Source organism: Mauremys reevesii, linkage group 24 (genome assembly GCF_016161935.1).
Source record: "Mauremys reevesii isolate NIE-2019 linkage group 24, ASM1616193v1, whole genome shotgun sequence".
NCBI classification, from domain to species: domain Eukaryota; kingdom Metazoa; phylum Chordata; order Testudines; family Geoemydidae; genus Mauremys; species Mauremys reevesii.
This window is the reverse complement of record NC_052646.1, coordinates 13,465,110-13,488,752: the sequence shown is the minus strand read 5'-3', so window position 1 is coordinate 13,488,752 and position 23,643 is coordinate 13,465,110. Positions and strand designations below refer to the sequence as shown.

At 54.3% G+C, this 23,643-nt stretch overlaps 1 pseudogene; it reads right to left on the bottom strand.

Moving 5' to 3' along the window:
• LOC120390528 overlaps positions 1-23,643 on the bottom strand; it is a 146,137-nt pseudogene that overhangs the window by 88,505 nt on the left and 33,989 nt on the right.

The following is a 23,643-nucleotide window of genomic DNA, read 5'->3' as shown; positions in this document are numbered from 1 at the left end:
AAGGACAGGTAACCATGCCCATCTTATTACCATCTTATTACCAATTTATGGTATGGTTGATGGTACAATATGGCTGGTAACCATCTCTGCTGTCATGCAAAAGCAAAAGCATGCTGCTGTGTAGCGCTGCTGGCCCGCCTCTGTCAGCGGCATCTAGTACACATACGGTGACATACACAAAAGGCAAAACAGTGTCCATGGTTGCCACGCTATGGCGTATGCCAGGGCAATTCTGGGAAAACGGGCTTGAAATGATTGTCTGCCGTTGCTTTCCCGGAGGAAGGAATGACTGGCGACATTTACCCAGAATCCACCGCAAAAATGATTTCTGCCCCAGCAGGCACAGGGGTCTCAACCCAGAATTCACAGAGACAGCCTAGACTCAGTTAATTGTTCGCCAAAATGTATCATTGCAAGGAATTCACTCCCTGTTTCCCATCTCACAGCTTCCACTGTCTCCAGACCTGCCACAGCATCCCCCTCGCAGAGGCTGGCGAAGATTAGGCGGCGAAAGAAAAAGACAAGGGACAAGATGATCGAGGAACGTATGGGCTGCTACCTAGCAGAGGCGGACCAGCAGAGCCAGTGGAGGGAGACCGTCTCTCTGTGCCAGCGCTCACACAGCGAACGGGAGGAGAGGTGGCGTGAGGAAGACAAGCAGGCGACTGAAACGCTGCTTGGACTAGTGAGGGAGCAAACGGACACGCTCAGGCGCCTTGTGGATGTTCTGCAGGACCGCAGGAGGACAGAGCCCCCCTGCAGTGTATCTGCAACCGCCCTCCCCCGCCACAAAGTCCCATACCCCCCTCACCGAAAATAATCAGGAGGGGCGGCCGGGGACGTGAATACTGTCACTGCACCACAGCACAGTGCTCAAGTACCCAAAAGCTCTCATACCCTGCAGTTGCCGAAGTCCTTCACTTCCAGACTCACAGTAGTCCCAATCCCAGTCCCATCCCCTAACTGTCTACTTAATTAATAAAAATGCTTTGCTGTTAATTACTGTTTCCGTTATGTTTTTTCAAAGAAGACTGTGTTCGAATGGGGGGCGTGGTGAAGGGTGTGGTTAATTGCATAGGACAGTCACCTTTCCCAGGGTACAGACACGGGGGCAGGATCAGCAGCGGGTCTCACACACACGGTGCAGTCAGTAGGCAATCTGGTCGGTTTTTGGAGGTGGTTTCCAGGATCTGTGTGGGCGGGGGAGATGTGACTTTGCAGCGGGGGAGGGCGGTTACAGATCTTATACAGCGGTCCTTGTCCTGGACCGCTGAGTCTCGCAGCTGAGGAATCTGTATCCGTCCTCCTCCACCACAAGGTCACATATCCGCCCGCACACAGAATTCCATAAAGAGGGATGGCAGGCTCCGTTGAAAGAAGCCTTCCGGCACTGCGGACCGCTCTTGGAGCAGGAGCCTGTCATTCCTTGAGTTTAGAGGCGGTCTTTACATCACCGCACACCCTACCCAGCACAGCCTGCGTCCCAGTTTCAACCCTTTCACGAAAAGTCATGAATAAAGAAACCTTTGTTAAGTAATAATGGGACATGTATTTTATTTTTACACGTGTGCTGGAAGTGGGGGTAACGGGGTGAACGGGGTATGTAACCGAAGAGGAGAGTCAACAGTCAGTGGGTAAAGAAACAGGGGCAGGTTCAGCTTCTCTGTAAAGAAACTGAACAGTCACAGGTCACGCTGCTCGCTGCTCGCTGGTATTTCAAGAGTTCCTTGTCGCTGTCCCAGGCTTCATGAGCAAGTGCATTAGCGGGCAGGCTGGGTCCCCGAGGATGACTATAGGCATCTGCACATCCACAACAGTTATTTCATGGTCCGGGAAGAAACTACCTTCCTGCAGGCGTCTGACAGCAGCCCACAGTTCCTGAAAACACACGCATCATGAACCTTGCCCGGCCACCCGACGTTGATGTTTATAAAACGTCCCGTATGGTCCCCCAGTGCTTGCAGCACCATTGAAAAGTAGCCCAATTTCTCAGCAGCTGACTGTGGAAGAGGTGGATGATAAAGTGCGAGGAGGAGAAAACGGCGATGATCGCAGCGGGCTCCATGCTTGCAGTGCTGTGGCGTCCGCGCTGTCACTGACCAGAAAAGTGCACGAACAGATTGCTCGCAGGCGCTTTCATGGAGGGAGGGAGGGAGGGAGGTTGTGATTGAGGGTTCAATGACGACACTTACCCAAAACCACCCTCGACACATTTCTCCCCCCAGCAGGCATTGGGGGCTCTACCCAGCATTCCAATGCGCAGCGGGGAGTGCGGGAACTGTGGGATAGCTTCCCACAGTGCACCGCTTCCAAAGTCGACGCTGGCCCCGTGAATGTGGACTCCAAAATTCGAATTACTGTATTTAGTATGGATACACAAATTCGACTTCATAAGGTCGAATCCACAAATTCGAACTAAGTTGATTCGAAATAGTCTTGTAGTGTAGACAAGGCCTCAGAGAGGTGATTAAGAAAAAGCAGAAAGCCTACAAGGAGTGGAAGATGGGAGGGATTAGCAAGGAAAGCTACTTTATTGAGGTCAGAACATGTAGGGATAAAGTGAGAAAGGCCAAAAGCCATGTAGAGTTGGACCTTGCAAAGGGAATTAAAACCAATAGTAAAAGGTTCTGTAGCCATATAAATATGAAGAAAACAAAGAAAGAAGAAGGACAACAAGGACAAGTGCAGAGTCCTGCACTTAGGACAGAAGAATCCTATGAACTGCTACAGACTAGGGACCGAATGGCTAGGCAGCAGTTCTGCAGAAAAGGACCTAGGGGTTACAGTGAACGAGAAGCTGGATATAAGTCAGCAGTATGCCCTTGTTGCCAAGAAGGCTAACAGCAGTTTGGGCTGTATAAGTAGGTGCATTGCCAGCAGATCGAGGGACGTGATAATTCCCCTCTATGCAACATTGGTGAGGCCTCATCTGGAGTTCTGTGTCCAGTTTTGGGCCCCATACTACAAGAAGGATGTGGAAAAATTGGAAGGAGTCCAGCGGAAGGCAACAAAAATTATTAGGGGTCTGGAGCACATAACTTATGAGGAGAGGCTGAGGGACCTGGGATTGTTTAGTCTGCAGAAGAGAAGAATGGGGGTGGATTTGATAGCTGCTTTCAACTACCTGAAAGGGGGTTCCAAAGAGGCTGGATCTAGACTGTTCTTAGTGGTAGCAGATGACAGAACAAGGAGTAATGCTTTTTCACAAGGAGGGTGGTGAAGCACTGGAATGGGTTACCTAGGGAAGTGGTGGAATCTCCTTCCTTAGAGGTTTTTAAGGTCAGGCTTGACAAAGCACTGGCTGGGATGATTTAGTTGGAAATTGGTCCTGCTTTGAGCAAGGAATTGGACAAGATGACCTCCTGAGGTCCCTTCCAACCCTGATATTCTATGATTCTATGAAATGGGACCCTTAAACACTGAGGATGGAGTGGAGGTTAAGGATAATCTAGGCACGGCCCAATATCTAAACAAATAATTTGCCTCAGTCTTTAATGAGGCTAATGAGGATAAGACGGTTACTCACCGTTGTAACTGTTGTTCTTCGAGATGTGTTGCTCATATCCATTCCATGCAGGTGTGTGTGCGCTGCGTGCACGTTCATCGGAGACTTTTACCCTAGCAACTCAGTGGGTCGGCTGGGCGCCCCCTGGAGTGGCGCCACCATGGCCGCGGATATATACCCCAGCCAACTCACCCACTCCTCAGTTCCTTCTTGCCGGCTACTCCGACAGTGGGGAAGGAGGGTGGGTGTGGAATGGATATGAGCAACACATCTCGAAGAACAACAGTTACAACGGTGAGTAACCGTCTTTTCTTCTTCGAGTGCTTGCTCATATCCATTCCATGTAGGTGATTCCCAAGCCTTACCTAGGTGGTGGGGTCGGAGTGAGACGTGGCCGAGTGCAAAACTGCCAAACCGAAGGCGGCATCGTCTCTAGACTGCTGCACCAAAGCATAGGCGAGGTAAACGTGTGTACCGAGGACCAGGTTGCTGCTCTGCAGATCTCCTGGATCGGCACGTGTGCCAGGAAGGTGGCCAAGGAAGCCTGAGCTCTCGTGGAATGGGCAGTGAGGTGGCCCGCCGGAACATCGGCCAAGTCATAGCACGTGCGGATACAGGTTGTGAGCCACGAAGAAATCCTCTGAGTGGAGATAGGGAGACCTTTCATACGATCTGCTACTGCCACAAAAAGCTGAGGGGACTTACAAAAGGGCCTGGTGCGATCAGGGGCGGCTCTAGACACCAGCGCACCAAGCAGGCGCTTGGGGCGGCCGTTTCCCGGGGGGGCGGCATTTGGCTCCGGTGGAGCTCCCGCCGGCATGCCTGCGGCAGGTCCACCGGAGCCCGGGACGAGCGGACCTGCCGCAGGCATGACTGCGGCGGGTGCCGTCTTCCCGCGGCTCCGGTTGAGCTCCCGCAGGCATGCCGACGGGAGCTCAACCGCAGCCGCGGGAAGACGGGACCCGCCGCGGGACCGGGGAAGGGCGGCGCAGCGCTCCGCGCTGCTTGGGGCAGCCGGATTTCTAGAGCCGCCCCTGGGTGCGATCGATGTAGAAGGCAAGTGCCCTGCAGACATCTAGGGAATGTAAGCGCTGCTCTCGGGGAGATGAGTGAGGCTTTGGACAGAAGACCGGGAGGAAGATGTCCTGATTGGTATGAAAGGCCGAAACTACCTTAGGCAGAAAAGTGGGATGCAGCCTTAGCTGCACTTTGTCTTTATGAAAGACCGTGTAAGGAGGGTCTACGGTCAGGGCCCATAGCTCGGAGACCCTGCGGGCCGAAGTGATGGCAACCAGAAAACCCGTCTTCCACGAAAGGTAGAGAAGAGAACAGGTTGCCAGTGGGTCAAAAGGCGGCCCCATGAGCCTGTTCAGCAACAGATTGAGGTCCCAGGTAGGGGCAGGGCGACGGACCGGAGGGTAGAGGCATTCCTGCCCCCTGCGGAATCTAATGACCACCGGGTGAGAGAACACTGAGTGTCCACGTTCGCCAGGGTGGAAGGCGGATATGGCCGCTAAGTGCACTTTCAGGGAAGAAATAGCAAGGCCTTGTTGCTTAAGGAACCACAGGTAGTCCAAAATGACCGGAACAGGAACCTCCATGGGTACCAAAGTCCATGACTCACACCATAACGAGAAGCGCTTCCACTTGGCCAAGTACGTGGACCGAGTGGAAGGTTTCCTGCTGCTGAGCAAGACGTGTTGCACAGGGGCGGAGCAACGTAGCTCAGAGGCGTCTAGCCACGCAGGAGCCACGCCGTGAGGTGGCGAGCGGGGAGGTCCGGGTGGCGAAGAGTCCCATGCTCCTGTGTTATGAGGTCCGGGCAGAGGGGGAGGGTGATTGGTGGGGATACCGAAAGGCTGAGCAACGTGGAGTACCACGGTTGCCTGGGCCATGCTGGGGCAATCAGGATCAGGTGAGCCCTGTCCTGCCGGAGCTTCAACAAAACTTTGTGGACTAGAGGGAAGGGGAGAAACGCGTAAAGCAGGTGGTGCATCCACTGGATGAGGAACGCGTCCGAGATCAACCCTGGGGAGTGCCCCCGGAACGAGCAGAACGTTTGGCACTTCCTGTTCGCGCGTGTCGCGAAGAGGTCCACCTGGGGAAAGCCCCACTTGTGGAAGATCGCGTGGATAATGTCCGGTCTTATGGACCACTCGTGGCACAGGAAGGATCTGCTCAACCGATCCGCGAGAGTGTTCCAAACTCCCGGGAGAAAGGAGGCCACCAGGTCGATCGCATGAGTCAGGCAAAATTCCCACAAGTGGATGGCCTCTGCACAGAGAGGGGAGGAGCGAGTCCCGCCCTGTTTGTTTATGTAGTACATGGCCGTTGTGTTGTCCGTAAGGACGGAGACACAACGGCCGGACAGAGGCTTGCGGAACGCCTGGCAGGCTAGGCGAACTGCTCTGAGCTCCCGCACGTTTATGTGGAGGGAGAGCTCCTCTGGTGACCACAGGCCCTGGGTGCGCAGATGACCTAGGTGGGCTCCCCAGCCGAGAGAAGACGCATCCGTCGTCAAGGACAGCGTCGGTTGGGGCGGGTGAAAGGGCAGCCCCGCACAGACCGTGGAGGGGTTCAGCCACCAGTCGAGAGACCGAAGCGCACTCAACGGAACGGTGACCAGGGTGTCCAGCGAGTCTCTGGCCGGGCGGTACACCGAATGTAACCATGTTTGAAACGGACGGAGCCGAAGCCTGGCGTACTTGGTGACGAACGTACACGCCACCATGTGACCTATCAGAGTGAGGCAGGCGCGGACCGAGGTCGTAGGGAAAGCCTGAAGGCTGCGGACAACGGACGTCAATGCCAGGAACCTTGGCTGAGGGAGACAGGCCTTGGCCAGAGTGGAGTCCAAGGTCGCTCCTATGAAGTCCAGCCTCTGTGTGGGAACCAGGGTGGATTTGTCCGTATTGAGCAACAGGCCGAGGTTCGTGAACAGGGCCGATGCCACTCGCACATGCTCCGCGGTCTGCTCTCGAGAGGCCCCCTTGAGGAGCCAATCGTCCAGGTAGGAGAACACGTGGAGCCCTTGGCGACGGAGGTGGGCGGCCACCACCGCCATACACTTCGTGAAGACTCGAGGTGCTGTGGAGAGGCCAAAGGAAAGGACTGCAAACTGGAAATGGCGATGGCCCGCCACGAAGCGGAGGTATCGTCTGTGTGGAGGAAAGATGGCTATATGAAAGTAAGCGTCCTTCATGTCGAGGGCAGCATACCAGTCCCCGGGATCCAAGGAAGGGATAATGGTCCCTAGGGAGACCATGCGGAACTTTAACTTTACTAGAAATTTGTTGAGGCCTCTTAGGTCGAGAATCGGCCTGAGACCCCCTTTTGACTTTGGAATGAGAAAATAACGGGAGTAAAAGCCTTTGCCCCAGTCGTTCCGTGGAACCTCCTCTATCGCTCCGATATTGAGGAGCGTTCGGACCTCCTGTAAGAGGAGGTGCTCGTGACAGGGGTCCCTGAAGAGGGACTGGGAGGGGGGGGCGGAAAGGCGGGTGTGAAGCAAACTGGAGGTGGTATCCGTGCTTCACAGTGCGTAGAACCCAGACATCTGAGGTCAAGAGGGACCACACCGGGAAAAAATAAGAGAGGCGGTTGGAGATCGGGGGGGAAGGATCCGAGACAGGAAAAGGTATGCTGCCCCCGGGCGCACCTTCAAAAGGACGACTTCGGGTCCGACTGCGGCTTAGAGCAGCCGCGATTCTGGCCAGACTGAGGGCCCGAATACAGCCTACGGCCTCCTCGCCCTCGGCGTCTATTGAAATCCTGACCCCGTCGGGGTACAAAGTACGGACAGAAATGCTGAGGGCGGTAGGTGCGCCGCTGGGTTACGGGAGTGTGCATACCCAGGTTGCGCATCGTGACTCTGCCATCTTTTAAGTTCTGGAGTCTAGAATCGGTTTTCTCCGAGAACAAGGCACTGCCCTCGAAGGGCAAGTCCTGCAAGGTGTACTGAAGCTCGGGCGGAAGAGTGGAGGCCTGGAGCCAGGCGATGCGCCGCATGGTGACTCCGGTCGCTATAGATCTGGCCGCGGAATCCGCCATATCAAGGGAAGCCTGCAAGGAGGTCCTTGCCACCTTTTTCCCTTCTGCTAGGAAGGCTTTATACTCCTGGCGGGAATCCGAAGGAAGCAATTCCTGAAACTTGTCCATTTCTGTCCAGGTGTTGAAGTCGTAACGACTCAGCAGGGCATGCTGATTGGCTACGTGCAGCTGGAGGGCGCCAGCCGAGTATACCTTAGGGCCCAGAAGGTCCATACGCCTGGCCTCCTTAGATTTTGGCGCGGGGGCCGGCTGGCCATGACGCTCCCTGTCATTAACCGACTGAACGACCAGAGAAGAAGGAGGCGGATGCATATAAAGGTATTCATACCCTTGGGATGGCACCATATATTTCCGCTGGCGTTTGCCACAACTTATCCTTTTTTGCCTGGATGGTCTTGATAAAGGGTAGAGCCACCCTGGTAGGGGCGTCTGACGACAAAATGCTGCAGACCGGGTCGTCGACCTCTGCAACCTCCTCCATCTCGATATTAATGTTGAGTGCCACTCGTCTGAGGAGGTCTTGATGCGCAGCAAGGTCCAGTGGGGGCGGGCTCGTGGACGACGCACCCGCCACCGTCTTATCCGGTGAGGAAGAAGAGGAACCACCGGGTCGGAGGACCTCCTGGATGAGCTCCTCCTGTTGAGGCTCTTGCTCCAGGTGTTCAGGCGAGGTGGTAGGAGGCGGCTGAGCATCCGTACCAGCTGGCAGAGGGCGACTCACTGTTGCCTCCGGGGCTCGACGTTCAGCAGGGACCGTCCGAGATGGAACTATGGGAGCCCCTTGGGCCTGGTGGTAAGCCCAAGGTGTCCAAAAGGGCCACTGCTGAACTCCTTGCGATTCAGAGTGGGAGTCCTGGAATAAAGCCTCCGGCACATCTGCTTCCCGATCTTGGGAGTAGAGGCTACCCGCCCGGGACGAAGCCGAGGGGTGTCGAGAAGGCCATGGTGGAGCAGATAGGCCTTGGGCAGATGTTCCCACCGAACTGGTGCTTTTGCGCACCGGGGAACGGTGCCGTGAGGTACTTCGGTGCCACGATCTGGTCCGGGACCTGCGACCTGGACGGTGCCGGGAGGTCGACCGTGACCGAGAGCTTCGGCGTCGAGAGCGGCTCCAAGTGGAGCGGTGCCAGTAGCGGTGCCGGGACCTGGAACGGTGCCAAGAGTGGCGGCCCTGATGGCAACCGGGAACGGGAATGGTGCCACGAGTCCGACCGGCATCGTGTCAAGGAGCGGTGCCGGGACTGCGAGCGGCGGGACGACCGTGAACGGTGCCAAGATCTTGAACAGCGACGGGACCGTGATCGGGAGCGGTGCCGATCCGGGGCGCCGACTGAAGGTGGACGGATCAGGGCCGGCTTCCCAAGCGATCGGACTACCCGCACCGGCGGTGCTGGGGGTGGCAGCGGTGCCGCATCCGAGATCGCGATCAAGTCCCTCGCCACTTCACAGACTTCCGGCGTAGATGGGACGATCAACTCAACCGCGGCGGGTGCTGGGGAGATAGGTGCCGGACTCGATGGCCCTTGGCGAACCGGAGTCGACGGCAACAGCTCAGCAGACACTGCCGTGGCTGCAGGCACCGGCCGGTGCGTTGGAGCCGTGCCCTCGTGCCGCACCACGGGCGGTGCCGGGTCGGCAGGGGTCTTAGGCTTTCTCGCTTGAGGCGAGAGCGAGCGGCTGTGGCCTGACTTGGAAGCAGGCGTCCGGTGCCGAGGAGTAGATGATGCACCAGTTCGGCCCGGTGCCGAAGAGCCGCTTTTCAGTTCCGAAGGGGGAGCGCTCGGTGCGGAGGACGGAGGGGTTAGAGCCGCCTCCATGAGGAGTTGTTTAAGTCTAATGTCCCTCTCTTTCTTTGTACGAGGCTTGAACGACTTACAAATTGGGCACTTAGCTGTTAAGTGCAACTCCCCCAGGCACTTCAAGCAGGAGGAATGTGGATCCCCAGTCGGCATCGGGCGATGACAAGCCGAGCACGGCTTGAATCCCGGGGAGCCGGGCATGAGCTCCGGCCCCGGGTCGGGGAGGGCCTAAGCCCAGAACCCGACTAACTAACTAAACTGTAAATAATCAACTAAAACTAACTACTCTATCTAAATTAACAACTTAGAGAACTATATACACAATGAGAATAGAGAGAATGCTAGGGAGGTGGAGGTCAGCTACGCTGCACTCCACAGTTCCAACGACCGACACGGGCGGTAAGAAGGAACTGAGGAGTGGGTGGGTCGGCTGGGGTATATATCCGCGGCCATGGTGGCGCCACTCCAGGGGGCGCCCAGCCGACCCACTGAATTGCTAGGGTAAAAGTCTCCGATGAACATGCACGCGGCGCGCACACACCTACATGCAATGGATATGAGCAAGCACTCGAAGAAGAACTTAGGGATAATGGTAGGATGACAAATGGGAATGAGGATATGGAGGTAGATATTACCACATCCGAGGTAGAAGCCAAACTCAAACAGCTTAATGGGACAAAATCGGAGGGCCCAGATAATCTTCATCCAAGAATATTAAAGAAACAGGTACATGAAATTGCAAGCCCATTAGCAAGAATTTTTAATAAATCAGTAAACTCAGGTGTTGTACCGTATGACTGGAGAATTGCTAACATAGTTCCTATTTTTAAGAAAGGGAAAAAAGTTGATCCGGGTAACTACAGGCCTGTTAGTTTGACATCTATAGCATGCAAGGTCTTGGAAAAAATTTTGAAGGAGAAAGTAGTTAAGGACATTGAGGTCAATGGTAATTGGGACAAAATACAACATGGTTTTACAAAAGGTAGATCGTGCCAAACCAACCTGATCTCCTTCTTTGAGAAGCTAACAGATTTTTTAGACAAAGGAAACGCAGCGGATCTAATTTACCTCAATTTCAGTAAGGCATTTGATACTGTTCCACATGAGGAATTATTAGTTAAATTGGAAAAGATGGGGAATAAATATGAAAATTGAAAGGTGGATAAGGAACTGGTTAAAGGGAAGACTACAACGGGTCATACTGAAAGGTGAACTGTCTGGCTGGAAGGAGGTTACTAGTGGAGTTCCTCAGGGATCAGTTTTGGGACCAATCTTATTTAATCTTTTTATTACTGACCTTGGCACAAAAAGTGAGAATGTGCTAATAAAGTTTGTGGATGACACAAAGCTGGGAGGTATTGGTAACACAGAGAAGGACCGGGATATCATACAGGAAGATCTGGATGACCTTGTAAACTGCAGTAATAGTAATAGGATGAAATTTAATAGTGAAAAGTGCAAGGTAATGCATTTAGCGATTAATAATAAGAATTTTGGTTATAAATTGGGGACACATCAGTTGGAAGTAACAGAGGAGAAGGACCTCGGAGTATTGGTTGATCACAGGATGATTATGAGCTGCCAATGTGATATGGCCGTTAAAAAAGCTAATGCGATTTTAGGATGCATCAAGCGAGGTATTTCCAGTAAAGATAAGGAGGTGTTAGTACCATTATACAAGGCAGTGGTGAGACCTCATCTGGAATACTGTGTGCAGTTCTGGTCTCCCATGTTTAAGAAGGATGAAATTCAAACTGGAACAGGTACAGAGAAGGGCTACTAGGATGATCCGAGGAATGGAAAACCTGTCTTATGAAAGGAGACTCAAAGAGCTTGGCTTGTTTAGCCTAACCAAAAGAAGGTTGAGAGGGGATATGATTGCTTTTTATAAATATATCAGAGGGATAAATATTAGTGAGGGAGAGGAATTATTTAAGCTTAGTACCAATGTGGACACAAGAACAAATGGATATAAACTGGACACTAGGAAGTTTAGACTTAAAATTAGATGAACGTTTCTAACCATTAGAGGAGTGAAGTTCTGGAACAGCCTTCCAAGGGGAGTAGTGGGGGCAAAAGACATATCTGGCTTTAAGACTAAGCTTGATAAGTTTATGGAGGGGATGGTGTGATGGGATAGTCTAATTTTGGCAATTAATTCATCTTTGATTATTACAGGTAAATATGCCTAGTTGTCTGTGATGGGATGTTAGATGGGGTGGGATCTGAGTTACTACAGAGAATTCTTTCCTGGTTGCTGGCTGGTGAGTCTTGCCCACATGCTCGGGGTTTAACTGATTGCCATATTTGGGGTCGGGAAGGAATTTTCCTCCAGGGCAGATTGGTCGAAGCCTGGGGGGTTTTTGCCTTCCTCTGCAGCATGGGGTACAGGTCACTTGCTGGAGGATTCTCTGCACCTTGAGGTCTTTAAACCATGATTTGGGGACTTCAATAACTCAGACATAGGTTAGGGGTTTGTTCCAGGAGTGGGTGGGTGAGATTCTGTGGCCTGCATTGTGCAGGTGGTCAGACTAGATGATCATAATTGTCCCTTCTGACATTAAAGTCTATGAGTCTATCTCTAGACAGTACCTCTCTGGCCTGGAGTGCAGCATATTGATAGGACACCGTGATGGGGGCAGCTTCTATGGCCACTGCCTATGCTATACCCATACTTTGGGCTCCTCTGAAAATTAAGAAATGTTCTACATCACTTGATGAGATCAGCATTTAAACCAACATCTACCAGCCAGCTTGGAACAGTGATCCCCATCGGGCAGGCAGCGGTGAACATGGGGGACTCACAGCAGAATTTTGTAGTCCTCCAGGGATGCACCATAGCTCCAGCTTCCTGACATGCCTCAGCATAGCCAGCAACGGTCTGGCACACGTTACTCTCCCGCTCACTGAGGACGCAATAGCCATACACGCAGTCTATGAAGTATCCATTGGGGTCCACTTTGTTGTGACATCCTCTGAAGGGGCCACTCTTGTGGAGGATGAGCCCACACTGCCCTCTGCTACCTCGTTGTTGTTTTTCAATAGCCTCTACACTTGCGCATGGTGGTATCGTTATTGCAGAGCATCCCGGGAGGTCGCCCACCTTCCAGCTCTGGCCAAAGCTGACTGGGCTTGGTGCCAGCGTGCCATCCCTCATGAGCATGTCATCCTCCCTGTCACTGTTGAAGTTGCCACACAGACCACACACGGCTCCTGCGTAGGTGACTGGCAGAGTGACCGTGGTGCGTCCTGACCACCTGGCATAGGTAACAGTGAGGCCAAAGTCTGCCTGGATCACTGTGGCCCAGCCCTTTTTATATACAGTGATTTTCTTATCATCGAGGTTGAAGGGAAGATTCATCAGGAAACTGTTCACCTGTTAAAGCAAGACACATGGGATATGAAACATCGCTCACCTCTGCTGGTACCTCTTACCCCAGCATTGAGCTCTGGCTCATGATTACAATAATAATCCATCTCTGTTCAAATCTTCATCAAATCCCAGGTCTAACCAGACTTGAATTTCCCCTGGCATTAGCTTTTGCAGGTCCCTCTTCTCTGTCCCCCAGCTCCCCAGGTTCACACCTCTGCTGGATGCTATTGACACTGTGAGGGATGCTCACCCCACACCTGCCCTTGAAAAGGTTAAGATGGTTAGATGGGCCAATTAACCATCTAAGAGGCACCTGGAGGAGGATCCAGGGAGCAATGAGAACTAATTAAAGGATGAAGCTCACCTGAACAGGAAGAGGTGGGGCTGGTATAAAGGAAGGTAGCTGAGGGCAGAAGGGGTATGCAGGGGGGAGGTCTGCAGTTACTCTCTGAGGCTAGGAAAAGTGAGGGCTTGGCCAGGAGGGAAGGGTGTACCCGGAAAAGGGTAGAGAAGGAGACTGATAGAGGCAACGTAGGAAGCAATCCAAGGAAACAGAAACAAGGCATGGGACAGGATAGACCTTAGCTGCTGGTTTTAGGGTCCCTGGGCTGGAACCCAAGATGAGAGCGAGCCCATGTTCCCCTACCAGCCACTGGGGATGTGGTACCATTGAGGGGCAGTGAATTGGAAGACTGCCTGGGACAGTTGGTGACACTTGGTACACAAACCTCCCAGAAAGGAGAAACTACAGTGACCTTTCCAGAGGGCCAAGCCACAAGGAGGGAGCCATCTAGTTCGGGTAGAGAGAGAGTATCATAGAGTGAGCACTCGCAGGATGGGGCTCCAGAAAGGCAGAGCCAATTCCAAGCTGTGGCCACAAGGAGGTGCCCCACTGGGGATGAGAGCACATTGTGAAAGTGTGAACACTTGTGGATGGGAGGAAGGGGTAGATGTGGTATATCTTGACTTTAGTAAGGCTTTTGATACTGTCTCACATGACTTTCTCAAATAAACTAGGAAAATACTACCTAGATGGAGCTACTATAAGGTAGGTGCATAACTGGTTGGAAAACCATTCCCAGAGAATAGTTATCAGTGTATCACAGTCAACCTGGAAGGGCATATCAAGGGGGATCCTGCAAGGATCAGTTTGGGGTCTGGTTCTATTCAATATCTTCATCAGTGATTTAGATAATGGCATAGAGAGTACACTTATAAAGTTTGCAAACGATACCAAGTTGGGAGGGATTGAAAGTGCTAAAAGAAGATTCTGGTAAATTTTTTTGACAAATAGATTCTTTACTAGGCATATTCATACAGAACTTTGTGTAATTCATTTAAATTACAATACAGAACAGTATTTTCCGCACCTGTCAAAAGCAGTGCAAAGGCTTGGGGTGTCAGGGGTAACGAACTGAGGACCTCAGGGAGTGTGAAGGAGCCTAGGAGTGACCCTAGAGGGTGTTGGGTGTGGATGGGAGGTTTTTCTTTGTGGGGCATGGGATTGTTAGGGTGTTGGGAAGCCTCCCCCATGAAGACCTTGGATGACCCCAAGCCTCTCCCATTCAGTCAGGCACATCTGCCCCTATCCCCACATCCCTCATCCACACGGGTCTCTGCAGTCCCCCCTCCCCAATCCCCAGGCTCACTGCTGTCACCCAACTAGCTCCTGAGCCCATGCTCCAGTCTGTCCCCCCCAGGTCATTCTGAACCCCAGTCTGTGACCCCCAGCAGCCCTGTGTGTCCCACTCTGTCCTAAACTGGCTCCACGGGCAAGGTGCTGCTCATGGGGGAATTCTGCATCACTGGGCATAGAATTTAGTATTTTCGCGCATAAAATACGTTTTGCCTAAGAAGTACTGCAATTCTGCCTTTTGCACACCAGAGGCCGCTGTGGCGCTAGAACAGCGGGCATAAAGCAGCTGTCTGTTCTGGCGCCACAGCGGCCTCTGGTGGGAAAAAGGCAGAACTGCAGCACTTCTTAGGCAAAATGTTTTGGATGTGGGTAAATACACAATTATGCGAGAATTTCCCCAGGATTAAGTGTAACAAATGCAAAGTGCTCCACTTAGGAAAGAACAATCAGTTGCACAAATAGAGAATGGGAAATGAATGCCTAGGAAGGAGTACTGTGAAAGGGATTGGGGGTCAAACGGGATCACAAGCTAAATATTACTGAACAGTGTAACACTGTTGCAAAAAAGAGCAAACATCATTCTCAGATATATGAGCAGGAGTTTTGTAAGCAATGCACAAAAAGTGATTCTTCTGGTCTACTCTGCACAGATTAGGACTCAGTTGGAGTATTCTGTCCGTTCTCAGCGCCACATTTCAGGAAAGATTCAGACAAATTGGAGAAAGTTCAGAGAAGAGCAACAAACATGATTAAAGGTCTAGAAAACATGACCTACGAGGAAAGATTTGAAAAAAATGGATTTGTTTAGTCTGGAGAAGAGAAGACTGAGTGGGGACATGATGGCAGTTTTCAAGTATATAAAAGGTTGTTTCAAGGAGAGGGTGAAAACATTTTCTCCTTAACCTCTGAGGACAGGAAAAGAAGCAGTGGGCATAAATTGCAGCAAGGGAGGTTTAGGTTGGACGTTAGGAAAAACTTCCTAACTGTCAGTGTGGTTAATCACTGAAATAAATTGCGTAGGCAGGTTGTGGAATATCCATCATTGGAGATTTTTAAGAGCAGGTTAGACAAACACCTGTCAGTGATGGTCTAGATAATACTTAATCTTGCTATGAGTGCAGGGGACTTAACTAGATGACCTCCCGTGGTACATTCCAGTCCTAAAATTCTATGATTCAGACACCTTCTCACACATCCGAAGTGTAACGACATCACCCCAATCCTTAAATTTCTCCATTGGCTCCCTGTTTATAGAAGAATGTGGTTAAAATTCACCCTATATTTCAAAATCCTTCCATGCATTGTCCGCAACTTTTCTGGATCACACAGGTGACTTTCCCCCAAAGTTTTAGAGAGATTAGAGACAATTTGAGAAACTCACCAGGACTTTCCCAGGGAAATGATTGCTGATCCTGAGGTTGGTCTGATAAACCTTGATCTGTACAGGAGCAGTATTGTTTTCCTGGAAGTTGACTTCAAAGTCCACCAGTCCCTCTGCCTTCTCACACAGAGCCGTGAGCTGGTAGCGGCAGGTGCCTTGGAAGTCGTATCTCTGTCCATCAAAGGTGGCATAGTGCAGATTCCTTGTCACAGAGCAGGTGGCGTAGCTGGAGGGGTAACAGCCCCGTACACCGTTCACTAGCCCACACCTCTCCGAGTGTTTGCACGTAGCGGCCACACATTCGACTTCTCTAGTGGCTGCATTGCACATGCACCGTGTCCCACATGCCTCATCGACCCAGAAACTCTCACTGGGGGCATAGGGGAGCCCCTCAAACTGACACCCACAGCTGCCCTTGGGGAAGCATTTGCCCTGGCTCAGCACAAAACCATCCTTGCACTGGCAGCTTTCCACGCAGGGGTCTTGGCAGCTGCTGGGGGCTGACTGGTCCACACATGTGGCTGGGCAGGCTGTTCCACAGAGCTGGTACTGGCTGTTCTCCAGGGGGCACTCCAGGGCTGGGGAGTGAAGGACCCACAGATTTAGCAGCCAGTTTTCTCCATGCAAAAGCAGTATTTAAAATAGACAGAGGAGGATGTATCTTGTGGGGCCCTGAGAGCCCTCGAATCCCAGTGACTTGAACAGGAGGTGAGGGTGCTCAGCACACTGCAGGAGGTGATTAGCACCTTACCAGATCAGGTTCATGGTAGGAAGACTAACTTAAAAACAGGCGTCATTTTACCCCAACCATCCATGTGTTATCAGTGGACGTCAGATTCTCAAAGTGACAGGCACTTTAGCAATCCCACAGACAGACAAATACTGTGGGTACAATAGAACCCAGGCGTCCTGATTTGCCAACATAGGCGTGCGCAGCACATTTCATTAGGGTGTGCTCCCAGGGAATTTTGTTTCTTTATTTTTTTAAAGGTGAACATCATAAAGGTTGGAGTGCAGGGTGTGGGAGGGGGTGTGGTGTGTAGGAAGGGGCTCAGGGCAAGGGATTGGGGCAGAGGAGGGGTGTCGGGTGTATGAAGGGGCTTGGGGTGCAGGAGGGGTGCGGAGTGCAGGAGGGGGCTCAGTGTAGGGGGTTGGGGTGCAGGCAGCGGGATTAAGGCAGGGAGTTGGGGTGTGGTAGGGAGAAGGCAGGGGCTCAGGACAGGGATTTGGGGTGCAGGAGGGGTGTAGGGTGCAGCAGGGGGCTCAAGGCAGGGAGTTGGGGCGGGGTGCAAAAGGGGGCTCAGGGCAGGGGGTTGGTGTGCGAGGTGCAGGCAGGGGGCTCAGGGCAGGGAGTTGTGGGGTGGGGTGCAGGAGGGGTTGGGCTCTGGCCCGGTGCCGCTTACCTGCAGTGGCGCACTCGCTGCCTGCCTGCTCTGGCCTTACGCTGCGCCACTCACCACGTCCCTGCGTGGCCCCGGGGGGTGGCAGGCACGGTGCTCCGTGCGCTCCCTTTGCCACGCCTCCAGGTACCGCCCCCGAAGCTCCCATTGGCCACGGATCCAAGTTCCCGGCCAATGGGAGCTGCAGGGGGTGGTGCTTGGAGCAACGCACGGAGCCCTCTGCCTCCCCTCCCACCCCCCGCAGGGACGTGGTGCCGTGCTGGCCGCTTCTGAGGGGGCAAATCCCGTGGGCCAGATCCAAAGCCTGAGGGACCGGATCCAGATCCAGCCCGCGGGCATTAGGGCATGCCTGGGCACACCCGGCACACCCCGTGCGCACGCCTATGTTTCCCAATCACTGCTCAATCCCAAACCACTCGATCACGCCCTCTCCCAAAACCAGGGCTAGAACTCAAGAGTGCTGAGCCCCAGGCTTCCCAGTCTAACCAGCAGACCATAGACCTTGGCATACAAATCTGTACTCACAGCATCTGGCCAGCTGCCTCCATTCCCCAATCCTGACTCCCTCCAGCTGGCAGGCGTCCGCATAGGCCTTCAGGGCCTCACACAGGGCCTTCCTGTAGCCATCGTTGTGGCACAGATCGTACACGCAATTGTCGAAGTAGACTGTAGGATCCACCTTGCTGTTGCACTGGCTGAAGGGCCCATCTGAGACTTTGGTTATCAGGCCGCACAAGGCCTCCTCCTTGTACTTCCTGGCTATGCTGGGGTCACAGGGTCTGCAACCTCCAATGCAATCGTGCCAGCAAAACTGATCCTCATCTTCCACTGCCCAGCTTTTCCCCAAGGCAGCGACACTGGGAACCAGGTCCCCATCCGGGGTCCAGAAGTCATCAGAGGGGTCCCCATTATAGTTGCCACACAGGCCGCACAGGCTGTTGGAGAAGACCCTGGGGACAGTGACACTTAGGTGGTTGTTCCAGTCATAAGACACTCTGAGGTTGAAGTCGGTGCGGAGGACGAGGGAGGTGCCACTCTGATAGAGCCGAAGGGCCCCATTGTTCAGGGAGATGGGTAAGTGGGCCCTGGTGTTATTCACCTTCATGGTGAGAAAGAAAGGGAAAAGGTCACAATCGATGGCACTAGTCTGTCATTTGCAAAGTGGCCCCTACTCAGATTAGCAAGGGGTGCAACCTGGACCCAAATCTGAACCAGAATTACTTTAAAACATCATATTAAATAGAGCTGGGTGGAGAAATTTAATTCTTTGTGGAGGATTTCAATGTTTTGAAAGTTGTTTGATAATGGAATCACACTTTCAAAAGTCGAGACTGGGATCCTAAATTCTTAACTTTCCTGCATAGTAAAAATCATGGCTTTAATATAGACACTGGCGTTGTAGATTATTACAGCAATCTGTAACCCAATAACCCACCCTTTTTGTCCTGTGATGTCAGTGAGTTTAACCACTTATGCTAAACAATATCTTCCACCTTGTATTTAGCTATGACACTCTGAGGGCTCCTCTACATTTGGAAAGCTGCAGCTGTGGAAAATCCACACCCCTGAGCAACGCAGTTATACTGACCTATCCCCAGTTCAGGTAGCGCTATGTTGACAGGAGGGCATCACCTGTTGATATAGGTACCACCCATCAGGGCATGACTACACTACAAAATTAAGTAGACCTGATTTTCATCAGCATAAAGCCACCTCAGTGATTACATCGGTTGTGCATGTCTACTCTTTGCTCCTTGAGTCTGTGCAATGTGCATCCTCACCAAGAGCGCTTGCACTGATTGTACTGTCAGTGTGGAGCATTGTGGGATGGCTTCTCAAAGCCAGTAGCAGTCCATGTAATCAACGCAGTACCTACATTGATATGGCATCGACCTAACTACATTGACATTGACTTTACACCTCTCATGGAGATGGAGTTATTAAGTCGATGTAGCAGGGACAGTTATGTCGGCAGGAGCGAAATTTTACTGTAGACACTTACATAGTTAGGTCGAGGTCAACTGCTTTGCATTGACCTAGCACTGTAGTGCAGACTGGGCAGAGTACCTACACCAACAAAAGAACCTGTCCTGTCAGCCTAGGTAGCATCTTCACTAGTAGCTACAGCTCTGCAGCTGCACTGGTGCAGCTCTGTCAGTGTAGACAAGCCCTTATGATGGCTTAACTACATTGCTCAGAGTGTGGATTTTTCCCGCAGATCAGCTCCTCCCCGTCCTTCCCAGTGCCTCCTGCCCACCAAGGTCAGCTGTTCCACAGTGTGCAGGAGGCGCGGGGGGGGGGAGGATCGGGGGCAGGAGGGGGTGCAGAGGGGGCAGGGGCTTGGGGAAAGTGTTGAAGAGGGGGGCAGGAAGAGGCGGGGGCTGGAGAAAGGGGTGTAGAGTGGTTGGGGCACCCCCCGGGAACCAACAAGTTGGCACCTATGTGCCCCTCAGCGACACATCTGGGTCAATCTAATTCTCTAGCATAGACCAGCCCTGAGTACCCTTCCCAGAGCTGAAGAAGGGCTCTGGGTAGCTGGAAGACTTGTCCCTTTCACCAACAGAAGTTGGTCCAATAAGAGACATTACCTCTCCCACCTTGTCTCTCTAACGCCCTGGGACCAGCATGGCGACCACGACACTGTAAACAGTTCAAAGGCTGGAATTTTGATGGCAATAAGGCTGCATCAGTTAGTGCCATTAGGAAGTGGCTACAGGGAAGGAGCTGTCACCTAGAACCATTAGGAAGTGGCTCCTGCAGGGGAGGGGGCCACATCTTGGGTTGCCAACTTTCTAACTGCAGAAAACTCAACATCCTTGCTCTGCTCCCTGCCCTGAGGCCCTGCCCCTTCTCAGAGGCCCTGCCCCCCCTCACTCCATCCCCCTTCCCTCTGTCGCTCACTCTCTCCCATCCTTGCTCATTCACTCATTTTCATTGGGCTGGGGCAGGGGGTTGCGGTGCAGGAGGGGGTGAAGGCTGTTGGCTGGGGGTTTGGGCTCTGGGGTGGGGCTGGGATGAGGGGTTTGGGTGTAGAAGGGAGCTCCAGGATGGGGCAGGGGATTGGGGTGTGGGAGGGGGTTAAGGGTACAGGCACCGGGAGGGAGTTTGGTGCAGGAAGGGGCTCAGGGATGGGGCAGGGGGATGGGATGCAGGAGGGGTTGTGGGGTGCAGGTACCGGGAGGGAGTTTGGGTGCGGGAAGGGGCTCAGGGCTGGGGCAGGGGGTTGGAGTGTGGGACGGAGTTCGAGGTGTGGGCTCCGGGCAGCACTGACCTCGGGCAGCCCCAGCATTTCCCAGGGATGGAGGAAGTCCGTGTGACTCCCAGGAAATGGTGCATGTCACGGGGCTCCATGTGCTGCCCTCGCCTGCAGGCCAGGGGACTCTGTGCACTGTTCCCACCCACAGGCCCTGCTTCCATTTGCCACATTTTGGAATTGGGTCAGCGCCCCCTGCTGGCCATCTGCACCATTCTATGACACACAGCACCTGGTATTGCCATGATGGGAATTGTGGTCAGCACTGACTCCAAGGGGAGAGTGCACCCTACTGGGATACCTCTACATCTGAACATAGTACAACCCCCCAGTACAGTGCCGTGGCTTCAGGGACAGCACCAATTCAGGAGGAGAGCACCCTCTACTACGTAAACAATTTTACCCCCCGCTACACCTTGGGTAAATGTTCTCAAGGTATCCTCTCTAAGTACTGATCACACCCAGCACTTACCCCCACAAAGCCGACCTCAGCCCTGGCTGCTGTGATGGTGACTCCATCCACCTGGACAGTTACCGACCCAATGTAGAAGACCTGTGTGTTCCCCCTGTTCTCGCTCTTGGCCGTGACGTGGAAGGAGGGCAGGCCGGAGGCATCCCTGCAGGTCTTGGCCACCGTGTAGTTGCAGGTGCCGTGGAAATCATACACCCGTCCATCGAAGGTGTGGTAATGCAAGTAACCCCCAGCCCAGCACGTGGCCTGAGAGACTGGCACACACTCTGGCTGCCCATTTATCATCTTGCAAATAGTTCCTTCTCTGCAGCGAACCACGCTGCAGGATGGAATAACTAGTGGGGAAAGACAATAGAAAGACAAGAGACATCAGACGAATCAGTTATACATGATAGCAGAGAGGGGGCTGAGGGTGGTGTGAAAATTGGGATGAAATTTAATGTCATTGGAATCTTTCTTAATATAGCCTGTTTGTGAAATGGACCAAATGATCTATCTATCTATCTATCTATCTATCCCATCCTCATACATATTTTCCTTGTACAGTTCCCAAACCTCCCACAAGTCCTCTGCTGGGAAATCTCTCTGCAGGGTGAGACCATAGCAGTCTTTGAGCCAGCAGAGCCAGCTCCTATGTCACCCTCCCCACAGCCTCTAGTGTAGGTGGCGAACACAGAGGGCCATGTGACAGGGAGTATGGAGCAGAGCCCTGAAATTCAACCCAAACCTCATGGGAGCCGACTACAAGTGTCATGTCCGGGTCAGGTTGAGTAGGAAATCAACGGGACCCTCATGGGCTTCTGTCAAGTCAGCTGTTCCCCTTCTGTCTGTGCGTAGGGTTGCCAGATGTCCAGTTTTTGACTAGAAAGTCATCACTGCTGACTGGACACTAAAAGCAGGGGTGGCTCTAGGCAGTGATGAGCTGCCAAAATCTTAACAACGGGTTCCCTATAAAAAGTTCTGATTTAAGGGATGTGCGACAGCATGTATTTTTTGTACCAATAGGGTTACCATACGTCCATATTTTCCCAGGAGGTGATTAAGAACCGAAAAGCCTGACATGTCCAGGAAAATACAGATGTATTTTAACCCTACCTAAAGTTCTTTTTTAAAAAGATGGGGCTGAACTAGAAATGAGCTCCGTTTCACATGTGTGGGTGGTGATCAGGGACAGTCTCAATTTTTGGGTCTTTTTCTTATATAGGCTCCTATTACCCCTCACCCCCGTCCCGATTTTTCACACTTGCTGTCTGGTCACTCTAGGTGTGCACATGTGTGGTCCCAGCTGCTCCTGCCCCCTCATTGAAGCAGGTGTGCAGGGTTACTGCCCTGGGAACTGCAGGGCACCAGTGGATGTGGGGCTGGCTGCAGATAGGGACGTGGGGCAGGGCTAGCTGGAGGCAGGAGTGACACGGGCTGGCTGTGGGCAGGTGATGCAGACGGGCGGGCTGCAGGTGGCGGTGGGCAGGGGGTGGCTGCGGGCGGCGGCGGGCAGGGGGTGGCTGCAGGCAGGGGGTGGCTGTGGCAGGGGCGGCAGGCAGAGGCTGGCTGCGGGCAGAGGGTGGCTGTGGCAAGGGCTGGCTGCGGGCAGAGGCGGCTGTGGGCAGGGGCTGGCTGCGGGTGGCTGTGGTGCAGGGGTGGGGCAGGGGCTGGCTGGGGCAGGGGTGGGGCAGGGGCAGGGGCTGGCTGCGGGCAGGGGCGGCTGTGGGCAGGGGCTAGCTGCAGGCAGGGGTGGCTGGGGGCAGGGGTGGCTGGGGTGGCTGCGGGCAGGGGCTGGCTGTGGGCAGGGGTGGCTGGGGGTGGCTGCGGGCAGGGGCTGGCTGGGGCTGGGGGCAGGGGCTGGCTGGGGGCAGGGGCTGGCTGCGGGGGCTGGCTGGGGTGGCTGCGGGCAGAGGGTGGCTGTGGGCAGGGGTGGAGCAGGGGCTGGCTGGGGCAGAGGCGGCTGCGGGCAGGGGTGGCTGTGGGTGGCTGCGGGCAGGGGCTGGCTGGGGGCAGGGGTGGCTGGGGTGGCTGGGCAGGGGCTGGCTGTGGGCAGGGGTGGCTGGGGCAGGGGCTGGCTGCGGGCAGGGGTGGCTGGGGGCAGGGGTGGCTGGGGTGGCTGCGGGCAGGGGCTGGCTGTGGGCAGGGGTGGCTGGGGCAGGGGTGGCTGGGGCGGCTGTGGGCAGAGGGTGGCTGCGGGCAGGGGCTGGCTGTGGGCAGGGGCTGGCTGGGGCAGAGGCTGCGGGCAGAGGCGGCTGTGGGCAGGGGTTGGGGCAGGGCGGCTGTGGGCAGGGGCTGGCTGGGGCTGGCTGTGGGCAGGGGTGGCTGCGGGCAGGGGTGGCTGGGGTGGCTGTGGGCAGGGGTGGGGCAGGGGCTGGCTGGGGCAGAGGCGGCTGCGGGCAGGGGTGGCTGTGGGGGGCTGCGGGCAGGGGCTGGCTGGGGGCAGGGGTGGCTGGGGTGGCTGCGGGCAGGGGCTGGCTGTGGGCAGGGGTGGCTGGGGTGGCTGGGGGCAGGGGCTGGCTGCGGGCAGGGGTGGCTGGGGCAGGGGTGGCTGGGGTGGCTGCGGGCAGGGGCTGGCTGCGGGCAGGGGGTGGCTGGGGGCAGGGGTGGCTGGGGGTGGCTGGGGCAGGGGTGGCTGGGGCGGCTGCGGGCAGAGGGTGGCTGCGGGCAGGGGCTGGCTGTGGGCAGAGGCGGCTGCGGGCAGGGGTGGGGCAGGGGCTGGCTGGGGGCAGAGGGTGGGGCAGGGGCTGGCTGGGGGCAGGGGCTGGCTGGGGGCAGAGGGCGGCTGTGGGCAG